Genomic DNA, 6,477 nt, shown 5'->3' with positions numbered 1-6,477 from the left:
GGGCTGGCATATATGCAAATATTGGGGTCATACATATTAATGATCCCGACTGTTACATAACAGTCGGTGTTATGTTGAGATCCGCGTGTTTTCCCGGAAGTCTTTTAAACAAATGAGATTTATATAAGGAGGAAGCAATGGGGTTTGAAACTCAATGTATGTCTTTTCCATGTACTGAACTCTTGTTATTTAACTATGCCAATATAAATTCAATATTTAATTCTAGGGCACCTTTAATATACATCATCTGTGCACGAGGTAGGGCCTTAAAAACATCAGCCAATCGTTTACGCGATCATGGCATGAACGATTGGCCCCCTGGCTTGTCAATCACTGCCATGACGTTTCTTGTGAGAGACGAGCGCGGCTGCGCGCTCCAGTAACTTTCCACACTCCACAGGCGCCGCATGCAATGTTTTTGTCCGGAGACAGGAGTAACAACTGCAGTTCATTTTGATATTTTTAACAATCTTATGTTGTTGTTGATTAAACAGGATGTAATGATTTAGAGTGACACAATCCCATTAGGGTTAGCATTCAAATTGATTTACAATTAAAACAACATTCCCAAGAAAATATGTTTATCTTTAAACATTTAAATTAAAGAAAGAAAGACAGACAGACCTAGAATATTTCTGAATAGATTTTTTTTCTGTATATTAAATCATGAATGATGTGGACATGAAAATGCAAGAATATCCCAATAGTTAATTAAGTTTGAAGAAATGCAGCTTTATTATATCTGCTTTTTTATAATAATTTGCTTTCATTAATAATTAAGAGAAGAAATTGGTGTTTTTTCCCCCCTCCTACCATATCTTTTTTTTTTTTGTAACACTTTACAATAAGTACTGCATTTTTAATACACATTATGCACTTTAGTATTTTGTAGGTTGTGATAAAACTGTTTCAATCGATCTGCTGGTGCTTTTTTTTCCTCTTGTCTTTGCTCTGCATTGTATAAAAATGACAAACCTGATTAGTTTGAGTAAACAGAAAGGTCAAGGAAGGTTGAAGCTGATTCGATACAATTAAAATGCTGCTGTCATTTGTATTTATATGATTGATACCTATTGAATATAGAACACTTGTTCCTCCCTTGGTAAACCAGTGAATATAGTGTTCATTTCCTTATTCTCCAAGAACAGACTTGATTCATTACTATGATCAACCCATGAAACATGCTTGTCTTATAAACAGTGCTGTATTCATACTATTATCAAACATGCATGACAAATTGTCTCATATGATGAGGTAGACATTAAATGTGACATGCAAACATTTGCCTGTTTAGCCTAATTTTGTGTTCTATGCAATCTTTATAAATCAAGTTACATGATTATTATTTGTCACTTTTTCTCTTCGCTTTTCTTCTTCTTTGACAGTGCCAAACGGCACCAAACAACACCAAACGGCGCTCTACCTTGACAGTATTACGTATTAGATATTTATTCATCTGCCTAATTTTAACCTTCTTATACTGTAGCATGCCATTTCCCAGCTGCTTTAAACGACATTAGTGTTTATTTTAATGTTTAAGTTTGAGTTGTAGGTGCAATAAAGATGCACTAATATGTATTTATACTGTTGTAATGTTGCAAGTTTGCACATCTCACAAACTTAATCTTACTTGACTACTGCCTATACATTCCTCCCAGGGAATTAATTAATTAGTTAATGGTCTAACGCAGAATTATTAAAACACAGAATTAAAACATTGTTTTTACTTCCTGTAGTTTAAACAGTAGAGCACAGCAGAACAATGCCGAGGTCATGCATTTGACTCCAAGGGAAAGCAAAAAGTCACTATGGATAAAAGCATCTGCCAAATGCATACAGTAAATGTAATCTAAATATAATTTTTAAATTAATAAGCATGGATCTTGGTCTCTCACAGTATTTTAAAGTATTTTTTTTATGTTTTTGTAAACTTGTTTGGAAAAAAAGCTAAATAAAAGAAACTGACTCACTGTTACTCAATTTCCACTGATCTGTTTAAACACAGTGGAACAATGTCTTTCTATAGGTGTATGCAAAGAAACAATCAGTTCATTCATAGTGAAAATTGTGACACATGAAAAACACATATTGTGTCACATGAAAAATTAATCTGGTTTAAGCTATTGTTGATAAATTACTTCCCTGTAATGATCCACCCACAGTTATTAAAGGCACTGATAAGATTGTGAGATCTGCAGTTCAGCATCACTTTATTGAGCTGCTGAAGAGAGAATCTTGCTGAGTTTGAGCATCTGACCTCAGGTAAAGGTATTTCTCTTCTTTTTATCTCATTGTGCTTGAATTCGCTTTTAATGCATTGGCTTTTGATTTGATCTACATTCATGTAAATATCTGTGAAAATTATCATTTAAGCTGTTTTTACAAATATGCACAATAAAGAATAAAATTAACTAAATAAATAAGAAACATGTTTTAATATTTCTGTATGTTGTATATGTGTGTGAAGGTGCGGTTCGTCACAATGAGGTTTCTGATCTCACTGTGTGTGTCTCTACTGCTGCTGATTAATGGTGAGTGTTTTATAATCTGTCAGTAAAATGACCAAATATCTTCCCAATATTAAATCTATATTTTGTTTTTAACAGGTGAAATAACCAATGGACAAACAACAGCAGGTACAATCATTCTTTCACTTAAACTAATCTTCAGTTCCTCTTTCCATCCTTTGCTTTAAAATGTAGAAATTAAAGAAGTGAAGTATTTTTTATATTGAAAGAGCCTGTCATACTTTAGCAGTTTAGAACATTTTTGGATTATTTCAGGAGGTAGTCTAGACATTTAAATGTGCCAAAAAAAAAAAAAAAAAAAATCTCTTACCAGATCTGTACAGCATACACACTGAGAAGGAGGTCTCTGCGGAACAAAAAGGGGCGGTTCCCAACTTTGGGGTGTTGTCACACGGGAATAGGTGTTTTTCAACCTCTTTACCTGATTTGCTCAAATCGAGTGGGATATTTCCGGAAAAACAATAAGAGATATGTATTGTATATGAATGTAAGTGTATTGTTTAAGTTGTTTAACAGTTGTTTAACGTTTCTTTTATGTGAATATACTTGCTAGCTCGTTGTAAAAAGCTCCAAGCAATCTTCCACTCACTTCTAGCGATAACTATTATTAGCTAACATTCGCTATTCTATTTGATGTATCTGTTAGTCACTTGATTTGTTTTAGTTTTGCCATTAGGTTGTGGCTACAGTGTCTGTGGTCAATAAAATGATTATAAAGTTTAAAGTCTTCAGAATCATCATTTCAGGTTAACAATTTTGTTTTTTTAAAGTTTACACAAGGTCAGTAAGTCAGTAGTCTTATTAATGCATATAAAGCTTATACTTATACAATATACGCTGAGGCAATCATGAGTTTCTGTGGTTGATAGCCTATAAAAAACAAACACTTAAAATTAAAGTTAATTATATCACAAGCACTGTCTAGCCTACGTATTCTCTCTGCTTGTCTGTTGATATAGTTCAGTGGTTATGTCATTTTAATATTATATATATAATATATATAATACTTATGACGAATAAGCTTTTATGACGAAGGTTTACACTATGCACGTGAAATTTGGCATGCGAGAGATTAAATAAAATAGGCTGTTGATCGCGTGCCTGCTCTTCTGCGTTATTCATATTGAAGAGCATCAATTATTAAACAAGACTTGTAGCACAAGAAGGATCTAGCCTTAAGAAACTATTTGAGGTGAAAAAATACCGTAGTAATTTATAGTAAATACTATAGTGTTTTTGAACCATACTTGAATTAATTTGTTGTGGTAATTCTATAGGCTATTGCTGTGGTAATATGACAACTATAGTAATATAAACAAATTACGTTACTGTACTAAGTCTTCTTTAAACTATATTATACTACAATACACGCAGTTAACTGTAGTAAAAACTAAAGTACTGTCTACAGCCTATGCTGTAGCATTCATTAACAAAGTGTTATAAATACTATAATATACAGTATACTACAATTTACTGGTTCAAAAACACTATTTACTATCAATTACTGTAGTATTTTTACACCCCATGTCCAACCAAATGACGCCGATTGGATAAGTTCAGACAAATGACCATTTGTCTATGTAAAATATATAGCCATTGTGACAAAATTACATCCCGTGTCATTATAATTCGTAGGCTAGTTTATGCAAAATAGTAATAATAAAATAAATAAATAACTAGCACTAAAAAAACGGAGTAGGCTAATAAAATTTGCATAAATTATATATTTCGCCCTCTCGAGCTATAAGCTACAGGTCCTGTAAAATAGTTCATACTCTTCAAAATAAATAAATGAATTATAGTAAAATGTTTGGTAACACTTTAGAATAATGGTCATTAGTTAACATTACTTAATGTATTAACTAACATGAACTAACCATGAGCAGTTCATTTGTTACTGTATTTGTTCATTTTTGTTAACGTTAGTTAATAAAAATACAGCTGTTCATGGTTTGTTCATGTTAGTTCACGGTGCATTAACTAATGTTAACAAGATTTTAATAATGTATTAGTAAATGTTGAAATTAACATTAACAAAGATTAATAAATGCTTTATAAGTGCAGTTCATTATTAGGTCATGTTAACTAATGTAGTTAACTAATGTTAACTAATGACCATTATTCTAAAGTGTTACCAAATGTTTCCATATATCTATAGTTTATATAGTACGCATAGTTTCCCTGTTATGGAAGTCAAGCATGCAGCAATATTTTATTTATTTTTCATTATCTCTAAACATTAAAAAAGTAGTTGTAATCATAAGAAAACAAGAAAAAAAATAAATTAATGGCCTTTCGTACTTAAAAAAACGCATATCCCGGCTTCCGTACTTTTTTGGTTGGATCGTTATAAACACCTCTCTCAGTTAGAAAACACCTCAAAATGGGGAGACGCCCCTCTTTTGTTCCGCAGAGACCTAGTCTTGTACACACTAGGGGTGTAACGATTCACTCGCTTTCTCGATGCATCGATTACAAATCCTGACGATGCATATGCATCGATCTTGAAACATGTTTTTTGAATCGTGAATCGTTCATTTCGGTCGATAATCGATGTAAAATGCAAATAATCGGATTAATCGCGATTCCATAGTGATTCAGTGCTTTAAAATATATAAACATTAAATTACTACATGCGCGGATTGATGGAGACGTTGTGCGCCACCATTCGCGCCCTCACAGCTCTCATTCACAGATACGCGCGGCTGCACTTTACCGCCTCTCACTGGATTGCGCTCGCGCTCAGTCCGTAGCCCACGTTTGAGCTCTCCTCAGGACGGCCACTGCTGTTCACATGAGCATATGACAGTTCTCTATTAAGACAGCAATAGTCCTGAGTCAAACTGCTCAAGCCATTGATAAAGCTGCCAAGTCATTGCGCGGTCACTACTGATGAAATAAAATGCTTTTATTGCGTGGAAAAGTCGGAAATGGTTCATTGACATTAACTGAGCAGTTTCTAGGCGCGCATTTATTGCATGGACGGAGCAAACACATAATGTAAGTGTCTAAATGCATACGCACAGTTCAATGAATGATACATGAAATTATGAACAACGTCATTAAACTGAATGTGCGAGGAAACTGCTGAAATAACTACACCATTAACAACACTGACATAAGAGCGCGCAGTTTATCAATCAGATGCGCGTTAAAGTTGCGTTCGTTACTATAGCAACAGTAGAAACCCAGCGCGTTTTCTTTCAGAATCACCATAAGGAAAATGTTCCATATAAAGAGAACAAAGAGGGCTTTTATAACTATTCCGTGAAGAAAAGTTAGTTTAGGATTAGTTGGGAAAGTGCATGATAGTCTCGAAGTAAGCATTAGTATTTTTAATGCACCTGGAACAGTTTAATAAGGTTGTGTAGCCTTTAACGCTATCCTCCACTATATTTAACATGAACTAGGCCTAAAAATACTTTTAAAGCCCTTTTAAAGTTTTGGCTTATGTACATTATGTACATAAAGTTATGTAGCATCATTGAGAACTAACATGAACTAACATTAACAGTGGACAAAAGGTTTTTTTGTTTGTTTGGTTGTTTTTGCCCTCACTCTCTGACCCCCTGAAGGCCGCTGTGTAATTCACACCCTGACTAAGACACGTTGAGGGAAGCATTTCAATATCCCTGTAAATGCATATTAAAATGCAGAATCGAATTGAATTAATCGAATCACATCAAATTTTAATGTGAATTGTCTCGAATTGAATCGAACTTTCTGAATTTGCAAAAATCGTTCTTGAATCGAATCGAACACCTATGAATCGTGAATCGAATTGAATCGCTGTCTACCTAAAGATTCACAGCCCTAATACACACAGATGTGGTCACATCATGCCTTGTACCTTTAGCTAATGCTGCCATTCTTGACTAAGAAATTCTAATAAAAAAAATTCCTTCAATTCCTTATTAGGCTATAATAATTATAATATGAAGCATTTGAA

The sequence above is a fragment of the Megalobrama amblycephala genome, linkage group LG20 (assembly GCF_018812025.1).
Source record: "Megalobrama amblycephala isolate DHTTF-2021 linkage group LG20, ASM1881202v1, whole genome shotgun sequence".
Taxonomy (NCBI): Eukaryota; Metazoa; Chordata; class Actinopteri; order Cypriniformes; family Xenocyprididae; genus Megalobrama; species Megalobrama amblycephala.
The sequence above is the reverse complement of the archived record's forward strand: the minus strand, read 5'-3'. Positions refer to the sequence as shown.